Genomic DNA, 15,559 nt, shown 5'->3' with positions numbered 1-15,559 from the left:
GGAATCCCAATTAAAAACCAATATGGAAATCCCAAAAATCAACAGATTGAAAAAATTGAAAGTAAAAAACATAATAACAACTAATAAATAAAACTAGAAGAGGTTTTATTTAATAAAAAAAATACAGTAGACAAACTAATGGTTAATTTTATTTAAAACAAGAAGAAAACCAAATTACAACTATCAAAAATGAAAAGAATGAATGCAATACAAGTGAAGAGGAAATTTTAGGAAATAAATAACTTGTGAACAAACAAGAGGTAGAAAGGATCACAGAAAGTAAAATAGATAATTTTGATTATATGATATTTAAAAGCTTTTGCACAAACAAAATTAATATGGCCAAAATGTGAAGGAAAACAGGAAATTGGGGAAAGTTATTGTCTCTGATAAAGGACCATAGCTCGAATATATATGGGACTGAACCAAATTTATAAAAATGTAAGCCATTCCCCAATTGACAAATGGTCAAAATATATGACCAAGCAATTTTCAGAAGAAATCAAAGTTATCAATAGTCAGATAAAGAAATGCTCTAAACCACTATTCATTAGAGAAATGCAAATTAAAAGAACTCTGAGGTACCACCTCACAACTATCAAGCTGACTAATATGACAGAAAAGGAAAATGACAAATGACAGAGGACATGTGAAAAAATATACTGTTGATGGAGTAATGAAATAGTGCAACCTTTCTGGAGAAAAATTTGGAACTACCCCCAAAGAGCTAGAAAACTGTGCATAACCTGTGATTCATCAAAATACTGCTACTAGGTCTATATCTCAAGGAGATTAAAGAAAAGAAAAATATGACATACATAGGTACATATATAATACATATATGTATACACATACATATATACATACTACATGTCTACATCTAAATCTACATATCTCTATGTATATATGTATGTACATCTTTCTGTCTCTGCCGTTGTGTGTGCGTGTATGTGTGTGTGTGTACATGTATAATCAGCTTTTTTTGTGGTGTCAAAGAATTAAAAATCAAGGGGATGCCGTTTAATTTGGCAATGGATGAATGAGTAGAGTATGTGATTTTTATGTAATGCTACTGTCCTTTAGGAAATGGTGAGCAGGATGCTTTCAGAAAAAGCTCAGAGGATTTAAATGGCCTCACAAAGCCAGGGAGCAGAACCAGAGCACTGTACGCTTAACAGCAATTAGCTACTCTGATCAGGATAATGATCCAAGACAATCCATAAGGATGCGTAATGAAAAATTCTACACATTTCTAGAGAGAGAACTGATAAACTCTGAAAGCAGATTGAAACATATATTTTTTAATCTTTATTTTTGTGTTCTTTATTTTTGTCTGTGCATCATCTTGTAATTTTGTTAATATGGAAATGTTTTGCCTGACCTCACATGTATAATTAATGTTAAATGTCTTGCTTTCTCAGAGATGTAAGAAATACAGAAGGGAGAGAGAGACCATACAGAATTCCATGTTTTAAAATGAATTTTATTTTTTTAATTGAAAAATATTTAATGAAATAAATAAAAATACACTTGAAATTATCTGGCTAACTGGTTACCCTAAGTAACTCTAAGCTCAATATCCTGGAAGTGATCTCTAAATTTTATTCTTGTGTGTGCATATTTATTAGACATACTCACTGACCTAATCTTGCTTACCATTAACTCTTACAGGAAAGAGTTTCTAGAATATCTCAAAATTAATATTGGCTGATCCTTGTCAATCAAATCCAGTCCTATGGTCTTTTAACTCTGTCTGCATTGTGATTTAAAAAAAAAATCGTTACTTCTGTGGCTAACTCTCAAGTTAAATATTCAAGATAAGCGTATCATTTAAATTTTGACAATAGTATGTTCAAGGACTTCAGATGGCTTAATTTTTGGTATCACAGAAGGCATAAGGACACTCCAGATCATCAGGGTCCATATATGCTTTCTAGGAAATGGTACAAGGAAACTTTGGAAAATCATTGAAGGTAATTAATCACAAGGGACCATTTATCCAGCCACTTTTTGAGATAGGGACCAAATCCTCTTTATTAAATGGGAAAACAAGGAATACAAACAAGAAAAAAGTGACCAGTGTCCCCTTCCACAGATTCTAGATTTGCTATTCCTACTATAGGCAGCCACGATTTATGACAAACTGAATCCCTGGGGTGGGGGAGAAGGGAAGTAAGTCTTTTGCTAACCATAATAACAATAAAAAGCACCCAACATTAATTAACACTTTGAAAATTATAAATTTCTTTGTAACCATTATATAATTTGGGCTTCACAACAATTTTATGATGTAGGTGCCATCAACCATATTGTACATATAGAGAAAAGGCTCAGAATTGTAGAGTAACTACCTCAAGGTCATATAACTAGTGAGCATCTAAAGCCAGATGAGAATCCACGTTCTCCTGAGATCAAAACTAAAGCTTCAACTACAGCTCCATTTCCTGATTTGCAAAAATTGGGTTGTTGTCCTTTTTCGCCTCCTGGCTTCCAAAATGAACAAGAAGAGGAAGAACAACGGCCTCGCCAAGAAGGGCCGCGGCCACATTGCATCTGCTGTGTGCCCAAGGCCAAGGCCATCAAGAAGTTAGTCATCCGCAACATCGTGGAAACCACGGCCGTCAGGAACATCTTCAAGGCCAGCGTCTTCGACTCCTATGTACTGCCCAAATTGTATGTGAAACTGCATTACTGTGTGAGCTGTGCAATTCACAGCAAAGTAGTGAGGAACAGGTCCCATGAGACACCTCCACCCCGCTTCAGACCTGATGGTGCTGCCCCCAGATCTCCTCCAAAGCTTATGTAAAGAGTTATCTGCCCATCAACATTCCTGAACTGATCAGAGGAAAATCAAATGGTTGGTCAACCTTAAAAAACAAAAAATAGGGTTGTTGTGAGGATCAAATATAGGAGTACATATAAAATGCTTCGTCAATCTTAAAGCGACGCATAAAGTTTAGCTTCTTTTAATATTAGACTTAATTCATTATTTTGTTTCGAATACACCCCTCAAATCCAAATGACAAGCATTTTCTTTACTTCCTCTTTATACAAGTCCAGAACAAAGATAAACTGAGTGACTAGAAAAAATGTTTTTAATTTCTGAACAGAAGAGTATGAAAGGGGAGGTTTGAAGCAAAAGCAGAAATATGTAGTTTTCAATTAAATTATGGACAGGATTTCTGGGTTCCCAAATCCATGAGTTTTCACCAGTGAATGCAGGTAATGTCAAAGTTAGATGGCTAATGTAAATCTGGCTATAAAGATTCACCAAAAAAAATGTATCAAATTTTATTTATACACACTTTGTCCCCACTTTGTACCTGTAAATTAGACGTGAGAATTGGTCCTATGATTATTTTCGTGGCCATGATCCTATTAAAATTAATAATATTTATTTCAAAATAGACAAATCACGTATTTCACATTTTGATTCTTTATCACTTCATTTCACCACCCATTGGTATCCACCTGGTCCTGCAATCACTACTGTCATGTTTATTAAATTACTCACCCTCAGGAGAGTGATTTATCTTAATTATTCCATCAATCTGTGAAAATCATACCCTGAAATCTGAATGTCAATAAGATTCTGAACCCCATGGTAAATACTCTTTGGTGATAACAAGGAAAGAGTTGTATTTTTAAAGCAATGTTTATTTTACAGGGAAATATTGTGCTTTGCTTTTTTTTTTGGTTATTATTGCAGTCCACATTTAGGTACGTAATGCTATAGATCTCTATTGTTATTATTTATAGATTCCCTTGTAACTATCACTCAGTAATAATAATCCATAGCTATACGCTGATATTACATATTTTCAGACTTGGAAGGCATAAAACCATCTTTATGCAGAGTGTTCTCAATTTATATAGCACACACAATATTTTTTGCAGCGTTAACAAGAGATGCTCCCTTGCTTTAATTTGATTTAGAGGTGAGTATTTCATCTATAATCACTAAGTCTTCCTGCAGATTGGAGTGCTACTAAATTCTGAAGTGTTATAACTAGCAGGCCAATTTTAATTTTAACAAAAGTGGGGCATGAAACAAAAATGCAAATGCCAAATAGAAGCCTGATGATTTGCATAGAAAGTTGGAGTTAAGAAAACAAGAGTATAACAAAATTAGTTTGTGCTCTTCCAGCATAGAATACACAATTTGTGTCCTGGGGGAAAGACAAGCCAGTCATTTAATGGTATATCAACACATGTGTCTTGTCTTTCATTACTAAACTCTCCTGCTGATTTTCACACCATCAGAAGTAGACCACCTAGTGAAATTCATAGAGGTGTGGAAACTGGGATGATTTCATAATTCAATTTTGCTTAACACTCTTCTTTAGCCTGTGTGAAGCTGGTTTTCCTCCTTTCTTATTGCAAATACACATTACTTTCACTTAAATGTTCATCAATGATAACAAAATTTCATGGTCCACATGAACCAGTTTTCAATTCTTTATATCACTCTGAACATCCTAGTCAATTGAGGTTCTGTTTTCTTGGAGATTACTCTTGTGATATCAGAACACACAGTCTGCCTACATCTTCTGTGAATAAAAAGCAATAAAAAATAAATGAAGAGGAAAGGGGACAGTATCCTTTCTCCTATCTTTGTGGCAAATATTCCACTGAGATCTTGGTAAATGATCTCAGCAGTGTTATTGATCCAGTGTCTCCCATATCCCCAACCTTTTTAACTTAACCTATTTTCGCTTTTTAATCAACATTACTTGCATAAAATTGATAATGATATTTAAATAAATGGCTGTAAAAAAAGTAGCCACTTTTTAAAATCCAGTAATTCAGATTCTGTATTTTTATATTGTATATCATCCATTGAAGAGAATCTCAGGCTATTATTATTTTTTGTTTGTTTCTATTTTTGTTTATTGTAGTAAACCAAAGCCAGATTCAAGAGACATTGTCCCAAAATAATTTGAACTACTGAAACATCTTTGAAATGGAGGTCTAACCTTCAAATTTTGAAGGCCAACACATATTTGGCTAGATGAATTTTGTTGTTTAAAAAAATCCCATTATATTATAGTGCCTCGGAGACTTCTATGTTGTTAAGGCAGAACTAGGACATATTTTGGAAAGCTATGGTTGCTTTATACAAGAAACTTATTCATTTTCTTTGCACATTAAAATGTGTATGGACAGAATATATATTGCTTGTGTAATATAAAACATCAAGGCTGAGTTATACCAAAGAAAATCTCTCAGACATAGAATAAAGGCAAAGTTTCATTGAAACTTTTATAATTTTAATATTTCAGAGCAGTGATCCCTTTTATTTTCCATACTCATAGATATACCATTGAATTACTACTAGTACTGCCATATCACAGAGAGGATAACTAGGCTGAAAATATAAGGGTATATTGTTTAAGAGCTTTGAGAAAGATAGAACAAGCACCCTGAAAATGCTATAATAATAACGGTTATTATTAGTCAACTATGATATCCATATTATTATTATTTATAACTAGCATCTATATGTTTTATGTGTGATATTTAATTTTTAAAAATTACTAGGGCTTGAATGTAAGGCCATCTGGTGGCCAAAATTTACTGCATCTCCTTCCACTTAATTAGTTAAGCAAATGATTACAGGAAATCTACTGTGAAACCTCCAAATACACAGTGCTGTGGGATTGGAGTTCAGGAGAGATACTATGACTGGACATATAGAACTATTAGTTGTATGCAAAGTTTTGATAATCAAATCAAAATGGAATTTGATATTGTTTCCTTTTTTTTTGCCTTTTTCCTAGTCATTGATCCCATTCTTTTTAAAGTTCTTGTTTTTAAGCCAACTCTACCCAAAGCTACTTCTGTTATCTTTCCTATGGATTTTTGACTCCTTTTTAAGCTATATTTATTTTTTTTAATTTTTAAAACATTTTTCATTTAAAGTCTTGAGTTCACAATTTGCTTCCCCCTCCCTCCTCTACTCTTTCCCTGAGATGGAAAACAATCAGATACAGGTTATACATGTGCAATTACGTAAAATGTTTCCATATTACTCATTTTGAACAAGAAGACTCAAAAGAAAAAAAAATGAAAGAAATTGAAAAATAGCGTGTTTCAGTCTGTATTTAATCCATATCAGGTTTTTGTTTTTGTTTTTGTTTTTCCCTCTGGAGGTGGATAGTACACTTCATCATTAGTCCTTTGGGATTGTCTTAGATCATTGTATTGCTTTGAATAGCTAAGTCATTCACAGTTCTTCATCAAACAATATTGCTGTAAATATGTACAACATTCTCCAGCATCTATTCACTTCACTATATCTCAGTTCATGTAAGTTTCTCTAGGTTTTTGAAATCATCCGGCTTGTCATTTTTTTTTATTTTTGCAGCAATTATAATATTCAATTACAATCATATCACACAGCTTGTTTAGCCATTCCCCAATTGATGGGCATCCCTTTGATTTCCAATTCTTAGCCACCATAAAAAGAGTTGCCATAAATATTTTTGTGCAAATAGGTCCTTTCCCATTTTTTGGATGTCTTTGGGATATAGAGCTAGCAGTGGTATTGCTGGATCAAATGATATGCAAAGTTTTATAGCTATTTGATAGAAGCTATATTCAACAAAATTTTTCTTCAAGCCCAAGCACTGTGCTAGGGATGCAAAAAGGTCCACTTTATCACAGAGGATGACAGGAAGACCAAATGTGTAAAATATTTGCAAAAAATGATGAAAGGTAATTAAGAGGTGGAGTACTATCAACCAAGGTCAATGGGAAAGTCCTCATATAGGATGTGCCCTTGAGCTGAACCATGAAGGAAGCTAGCAATTCTAATAGATAGAAAAAGGGGGATTAGTCTAACATGGGGAACAGTCTTTATAAAGGCACAGAAAGGGTGGCTAGGTGGCACAGTGGATAGAGCACTGGCCCTGGAGTCAGGAGGACCTGAGTTCAAATCCAGCCTCAGACACTTGACAATTCCTAACTGTGTGATGCTGGGCAAATCACCTAACCCTGATTGCCTCACCCCCAAAAAACAAGCAAACAAATAAAGGCACAGAGATGGGAGATAGAATGCTGTGCACAAGGGAAAGCAAGAAGGCCACTCAATTGACATTTATTAAACACTTACTATATGTCAGTTCCTGTACTACCTGCTGGGGATACAAAGAAAAGCAAAAACAAAGCAACAACCACAGCAAATGCAGTCCCTGCTTCCAAGTAGCCATTGTTGGGACACAACATGCAAGCAACTATGTACAAAGAAAACATATTGGTCATAGTCTTCAAGGGAAGTTAATTATGTTAAGCAGGAGTAGGAAAGGCTTCTCGCCGAAGGTAAAATTTCAGCTGAAATGTGAAGGAAGCCAGAGGAGCTAGGAGGAAAAGAACAGAAAAGAAAATGCTCCAGGACTGAGGGCCAGCCAGCAAAAGCACTCATAGAAGCTGTACTAATCAGAAAAGTGGCATGACCAGACCTGAGTTTTATGTGTACATCTTTGGCAGCTGTCTGGAGAATGGACTACAGTTTAGAGATACTCAAGGCAAAGGAGATCCATTAGAAGGCTTTTGTAATAATTTACTGAAGAGAAAATGAGACCTTAAACTAAGGTGGCGGTGAATTGAGAGAAGACCAACAGATGAAAAAGACTATTATAGTTAGAAGAGATAGGAGATGGAATTTTTATCTAAAATGCCCCATCTGGTCTACCTGAAGGGGTTAGATTATATTAGGCTTAAAGTCCTTTCCAGCTCCACATCTGTGGCAAAATTTAGCAACTGATTTAGTATATGAGCTGATACTATGATTTTAGGAGACTGAAAGTACCCTGAACAAACCTGTGAGTTTGCTAGTAGAGTGGTCATTAACAAGGAAGCTTAGGCACAGAGAAGTGATATGATCTGAGCAAGGTTATAGGGAAGAGCCAAGGTGTGAAATCAGATCTTCTGACTCTACCTCCAGTACTGCATCTCTACATCAAAGCAGTCATTTATTTGAAGGAAAAAGTTTTCTTCCTTATCTCCCAATTACAATCCAATAATCATGTAGACTCTAGAATAGTAGAATGTGAGTTAAATAATTCATTGGGCCAAAAAATTTCAAGATTAAGATTAATTTAGCTAAAATAAACTTTGCATTATTGATTAATTTCCTTACACCTTACAGTAGATTTAAGGCTTGATAGAATTTGAAATGAATCTTTTGAATTCATCTAGTTGAAAACCCTTATTTACTAATATGAGTTAAAAGTTAGTGGGGTTTTTTTCTTCAAAAAGAGATTCATAGAAAATTTTGAGAAAAGCCTGGGGCCAGTTTATCAGGAATTTTGAATTAGAAAATCCAAATTCACAAAGTTTCCCACACAGGATTAATGGGCATATTACTATACACACCCACTTAACTAATTTTTGTGGAGATGATGGCAAGTCTAGGCTGCTACAGGTTTCCAGGTTACAGTGACTATATATATCTTGGTATGTCATGGATTTGAAGGAGAGAAAATTGAATTTTTGAGAATCTTTGAAGAAACACAATCCACATATTTATTCAAATATTCAGTCTAGAATATACAGCCTCAGCATCAGTCTCAGTATGCTACTTGTTCAAATGCATTGAATAAAGGAAGAATACATCAGCTGTTTCCTATTCAGCAATGCTCTTCCCTCAAACTATTAAAAACTTGGTGTCCATTAATCCAGAGAGATGTTTCTAAAGTGACAGATTGCTTGAACTACTTCCCATATTTATAAAAATATTTCTAGGTACAAAATTTATGAATGACCAGTTGTTTTAAAGGCCAAAATCTTTTAGAAGATATTAAATAATATTTCCTTGAATTATTTCACAGGATGTTTGTCCACAAGTGGACCACTATCATTAAACATTTAGTGAGAAGATTCATTTTTAAAATACCATTAGTTGGTCACCACTACATTTAATTACCATTGATTCTGAGAACATGATATAAATTTCAGTGCTCTTTTTAATCACACTTTCTCTTCATATTGCAGGCATAGTGAATCCAAAGCTTAAATAATTAGAATCAAAATGTTCTAAATAAAGCTTCCCCTCCCCAAGTACTATCTTTCCTCTTGTCTTCAAATCTTTAAATTGTTTTCAGATTTCCCTGGAGAAAGATACTGCAGAAGCAGATGATGATGAAGTTTTTAGGGTAATTATTTTTCTTTAGGAGGAAAGCAAAATAAATGTTTTTGAAGGTTATACCACTCCCCACTAGAGATTTGAAAAGAGAAACAGTGCCTCTAGTGCCTTCTTTTCAATGTGATCAGAATATTTGTCTAGAGGAAGCCAAGAAACTAGTGTTTCTCTTTCAGAACCACAACTCAATTTTTTCATTTAATAAGTTTTCCTTGAGTTGACTAGAAGATGTCTATTACAGGACATTAACAAACACTGTAATTTGCTGGGGTCAGCCAGGTCAGTTGCTTTTTGACTACTGGAGCCCTCTCAAATGATGTGATCAGCTTTCAAAATCGTATTAGACTTAACCTATTTTGGCGCCACTGGTTTCTCGGAATCACTGATAGAACTCTAATCAAAAAACCACAGAGCAGCCAATCTGCTGCTATCAGAAACCTCAGGACAGTTTTGTGAATTAATATTTCAGAAAGCATGTAGGAACACTAACTCCCTGCTGAGCATTACAACAAGTCAAGATTCAGGAACAAGAGAGCTGGCTCGACAGTAAGCCTAGTCGTAGTGGCCGACGGCTGTCTCTTGTCTGGTTCTGGATTTGGCAACGCAAAAAGGGAAAATGAAATGGCTGGCTGGATTGGATTGATGACTAATAAATTCCCATAATTGGAAAGTTGGGTGACCACTAAAAAGGTGCATTTAAGGTTATAGGCAGGGAAAAAGTACATTCTAAAAGTTCAATGAAAGGTCTGCCTTCTTTGACCTGACTGGTTTCGTATTCTTGAATTAGAATAGGGGCTTTGTAAAATGCTTTTTTCCCTCTCACTAACAGCTTTCTTCCACCTTCAGAATGTTTTAGCTGCTGTTCACAATGTCTCAAGAAAATATGACCTAGGAAATAACCTACAACGGGCTGTACCTCACAAGGGTATTTTATAGCTTGTGGCACACTGAAATGATTGTACATGAGCATGATTCTATGTGGGTTATTTAATACCTTTCAGAAATATATTTACAACAGATAGAAATGTAATTGCTATGGTAAGACAGACAGAAAAGAGTGAACAAAATGAAAAATGGAAATCAAAAGACAAATGAAATGTTATGATTAATGTGATCATGCATACAATTTTTTAAGGAGTTGCTGAGCATCTCTTTCACAGTAGTATACATACAACAGAAGTGTTCTTTTTGGGGTGGAGACTTAAAATGTACCTTGAATGGAAATAACAGATACCTCATTTATTGAGAAATTTATCTATTACATCTAAAGTATGTACTTAAATCAAATCAATAAGCATCTGGATAATATGCCCTCAAGTACTGGAGTTACAGAGACAGAATCAAAATTATATTTTCTCTAGAGGAGATTATATACTCCTGGACTGCTGTGAAATGAACATCCAATGGTAAATGTAATGGATATAAGCTGTAGTGCTGATGAAGATTTATGAGTTGATTTTTTTTTTTTAGATTTTAGATGTTCAGGTTTTTTTTTTTAGAATTTCACCTTGTAGCATGTTGTTTATTTTGAGTGATTCAAATATTTAAATTGTAATGAAATTGGCCAGGCTCAGCCTCCTTGGTAATTAGAATTAAAAACATTTGCTATTATATTAGGAAGAACCAATGAACTCAACATGTGGTTCTAAAAATAATTATATTCTACTTCATTCAACAAATATTCATTTAGCATCTATTATGTGCAAGGTAAAGTATTAGGTTCTGATGACAGAAAAGCAAAAATGAAAGAGTTCTGCACTCAAGAAGCTTACACTATGTTCTTGGGGAAGAGGGCATAACATGCATACCAATAAATATAATAAAAGCTAATTTGTGGTGGGAGACAGAGAAACAAAAATTAGGTTGAAAGGAAAAACTTTGAAGAAGAGACACCTGAGCAGTCTTTAATTATGACAAAGATGCCAAAAGCAGATGAAATGGAATGCTGAGTTTGGGATAAAGCAATGATAATTACTGAAATAGAACTTCTACGAAAGTTTAGAGCAATTATATTAAAAATCGTACAAATTGTTCTCAAAAAGTTGTAAAATAAAGAACTCTGCCAGATTCCTTTTATGAAATGAATATAGACCCAATATAAAAAACAGATAAGGATAAAATCAGAAGGAAAATTATAGATCAATATCATTAATAAATATTGAACAATAAATAAACAAATAAACAAAGAAAGAAAGAAAGAAAGAAAATAAATAAATACATGAAAACCTAAATAAAATCCTACCAACAGAAATATGACTTTTAAGCAGATATTGGAAAAAAAACCTTTTGAAAAAGAATAATTTGTGTCAAAAACTTCATAAGACATAGTCATAGAATGTCCCTTTAAAAGTATTATTAAAAGTTTGTATCTACAACCAAAATATGCATCATGTGCAAAAGGGATACACTAGAATAATTCCCAGTCAATACAAGATATGCACTCCCCTATGATTTCATATAATACTAGAAATGATAGCAATAGCAGGAAGGAAAAAGAAAGAAAAAAAGTTTATTTGAAGATAGGTCAAGAGGAGATAAAACTATCCCTATTAGTTGATGACATTATGTTATGCTTGCAAAATCCTGGAGAATTAAAAAGTCTGATGATGGTTACTCATAGTCATATCTCACTACTTTTTTAAGGGCAACTTCATGGGTTCTCTAATCCTGAAGGGGAGCATGTCCATCACATCAATGTGAAATTTAGTTCAGATACCCAATCTGTGTTAGTCCACTGGATTTCTGCATACTTGAGTTTAAGAGACTGACCAGGCTCAGACCACAATTGCTCAGTCAATAAGACAATAGCACCTGCAACTTTGAAGGCTAAAAAAAAAATCAATAATCAATAGTATTTCTACATAATAATGCAAAATCAAGAAACAATAATAAAAAAGGTAAACACTTTCCAAATAATTGCAAAATGCATGAATAATCTGGAGATTAATCTACCAAATCATGCAAAATACTTGTACAATTTAGTTGGAGGAACATTCAGTGTTCATAGTTGAGCTATGTCAATATAATAAAAATGGAAATGTTCCAAAAATTAATTAAGAATTTTATGATCTACCAATAAAAATTTTAAAGATATATATATATATATGCATATATATATATATATATATATATACATATATATATATATATATATGCATATATACAATATATACATATACTTTATGTGATACCACTGTCTTACATTATATGCATGATCTTAATATTAAGGATCTTCTTGTAAAAAATAGAAGAGAAGCAGACAATATATATACAAGTAGAAGTTATATTCTTAATCAAAGTATAGAGTTGATTACAGAAGATAAAATAGATAAATCTGATTACATGATAGTGAAAAATTTCTGCAGAAACAAAATTAATACACAAAGGGAATAAGTTGAATGGCAAAAAGGGTTTGTATATTTTTTTCTCTAATAAAAGTGTAGTATCTGAGCTATATAATAAGATAAAATACACAAATGCACACACTATATACACACACACCCACAAACATGTATTCATATATACATATATATATGTATACACACATATACATAAACATGTGTATGTAATGTGTAGGCATATAGGCAGATGACAACTCTACATAGATATTGATAAATCAAGATATAAATATACATATGTTTATATATGTATGTATGACCAACAGCTGTAATTCAATAGATTAAGGGCCCAAAAGTGAAAGGATACAAGCAAATAGTTCTCAACATAAAAATTGTAACCTATTAATGCACATATGAATGTTTCAGATAAAAATAAGAAAAATGCAAGCCAAACAAACAAATAAATAAATAAATAAGTAAATAAATAAATAAACAAACAAAAAACCCTCAGGTTGCACGTAATAACCTGTAAATTGGCAGAGATGATAAAATATAGGAATAATCAATTCTAGAGGGAGTGTGGCAAAATAGATATTCATATATTGTTGGTGGAGCTGTCAATGAGTGGAAACATTTTGAAAAGCAATTTTGAATTATGCAAATAAAGGGACTAAAATGTCTATGCTCTTCGAATCAGCAATTCCAATCCTGGGTTTAGACAACAATTAGGTCATTGATAAGATAAAAATTCCAATATATGGCAAAATATTTATAGTAGATTTTTTTTGTGTGATAGCAAAAAAAGAAATGGAAAAAATGTGGATGCCTATTTTGAGAGGATTGGCTAAATAAATGTTGGTGTGTTAATGTAGTGGAATATTATTGTGCTGTAAAATATGACAAATTGATGAATAAAGAGAAGCATCAAAATATCTACATGAATTGAAGCTGAGTGAATAAGCAAAGCTAAGAAAACAATGTGCAAAATGACTGCAACAATGTAAATGGAAAGAACTACAATAAAATAAAAATTGGATGTTGCAAAACTACAAAGAACAAGAATGGTTGAAAAGAAGAGATTTGAGAAGAGAACCTTCTTCCACTTCACTGCTTGATAGACTGAAAGATTTATAAATGTTTTACACTGCACATATTTTTAGAATTTTGATACATTGATCAATTATGACAAATATTTTCTCTCCTAAAAATAACATTTATTATATGAGATATCTCTTTGGGAAGGGTTGGGAAAGAATACTGAAATAAGTTGAGGCAATGCTAAAAAATATTCAACAAATATTTAGTTACAAAGCAGTACCACTTCTGAAAGTCTGTTTGAACAGGCTGTCTTCCATGTCTGGAATGCACTTTCTCCTCATTATTCACTCTTAGAGTTCTTAGCTTCTTTCAATTTCAAGCTTATGTAATCAACTATATGAAACTTTTCCTAACTTATTATTACTGCCTCAGTATGACATGGTATTTAGTTTACATAGATTTTTATTTAATTGTTCCATATAAATATTTTCATCAAGAGAATATTAGTTTTAGAGAGGTAAGGACTCTTTTCTCTTTGTCTTTCTATAATCAGCTCCAAGTACTAATATGTAGTAGATATTTAATTCTTTTAGAATTAATGAGCAAAAATTATCTTACATATATACATGTATTTATTTCTGTGTATAATCATATATGTGTGTACAAGTGTAAGCATTTGCTGTGTGAAAATGCTTAAATGTTTAACTGCATAATTACATAATCTATAGCTATTCAATGATTTGAAGTTTTGAAAAGACTAAAAATGAAGACCTTATTATAGACAAAGGAAAATGCTAGCTCTAAATGAGGGTTCTAATAAAAGCACATACTCAAACTTTGATACAAATGCTTTGTTAAAATTCTGGTGCAGAACAGAGCCTGAATCTAATGAATTATGGGAATTGCCAAATTAGAGTAGTTATCCCTATAATTTAAGAATTATGCAGCTGAAATAAGAACAGAGACCAGTAGTTTCAAGTTAACATAGCAGCATTTATAAAAGGTCCATTTCAAAATGACTAACTAACCCTTATATCAGTGCTGCTTGGGACATTGGGGAAAGATGAAAAACTGTGAATTGTTTCCTATCCAGTATGCCATGGGCTCAGCTCATCTTTCATCTACATGTCAGTCATATTGTAAATGCACAGTATGAGTGAAATAAAAAAGTAGGAAGATGAATGTCATTAAAATATGACTGCCTCATCTTAATTTACCTATTTTACTGTGTGGGATGTACTTTTATGCATATCTGTCAATCATTCATTGGGTTTTAAGTTGCTTTTCTTCACTTATTTTGTGTAGGGAGTAAGACATGATTAAAACAATAGACATTATGCTAAGTTCTTTATTTCCTGGCCAAGCAAATTCTTGTTATGTTCCCTGATAAAAGAGATTCTGTCTGAATAGTCTGAAGACAGATAGGTTTATAAAGGTATCTTAGCAAAAAAAAAATAATGTTCATAGGAAGTTGATTATAATGGTGAAGGGGCCTAGAAACTATGTTTCATGAAGATCAATTGTAAAAAACAAAAATATTTATCTCAAAGAAGAGAAATAGGGAGAATATGATATTTTCGTTTATTAATTTGAATCACAAAAGTAGTAATAACATTTAAAGACACTTTAACATTTGGAAAATTCTTTACTTAATTTATCTCACTTGATTTCCACAACAACCCAGTTAGGTGAATTGTATTTTGATTCTAATTTTATGATGAAAAATGTGAGACAAAAGTAGGTGAATAGATTATCCAGGGACACACATTTGGTAAGAGTATGGGGTGGATTTTGATTTTCTTTCTTTCATTTTTTTCTTTGATTTTCTTTATTCCAAGTTCCACATTCTATAGAATTTGACATATTTCTCTCTTTTTTAAAAGGAGTAGAACTCTTCTGCTTGGGAAGAGATACAGAAGGCTGTATAGGATAAGCATTTGCAATGGAATTAAGGAGATCTGGGTTCCAATACTGAAACCAAAATTTACAAATATTATAATTGTGGAGAAATAATTTGAATATTTTGAGTACCGGTTTCCTC

The 15,559-nt window shown here is 32.8% G+C and overlaps 1 pseudogene; it reads left to right on the top strand.

The window, feature by feature from the left end:
- The first annotated feature begins 2,495 nt into the window (after positions 1-2,495).
- LOC110194888 (small ribosomal subunit protein eS26 pseudogene) lies at positions 2,496-2,806 on the top strand (annotated as a pseudogene).
- The last annotated feature ends 12,753 nt before the right edge of the window (positions 2,807-15,559 follow it).

This window comes from Phascolarctos cinereus, unplaced genomic scaffold (assembly GCF_003287225.1).
Source record: "Phascolarctos cinereus isolate Bilbo 61053 unplaced genomic scaffold, phaCin_HiC Scaffold_9;HRSCAF=440, whole genome shotgun sequence".
NCBI lineage: Eukaryota > Metazoa > Chordata > Mammalia > Diprotodontia > Phascolarctidae > Phascolarctos > Phascolarctos cinereus.
The sequence above is the reverse complement of the archived record's forward strand: the minus strand, read 5'-3'. Positions and strand labels throughout refer to the sequence as shown.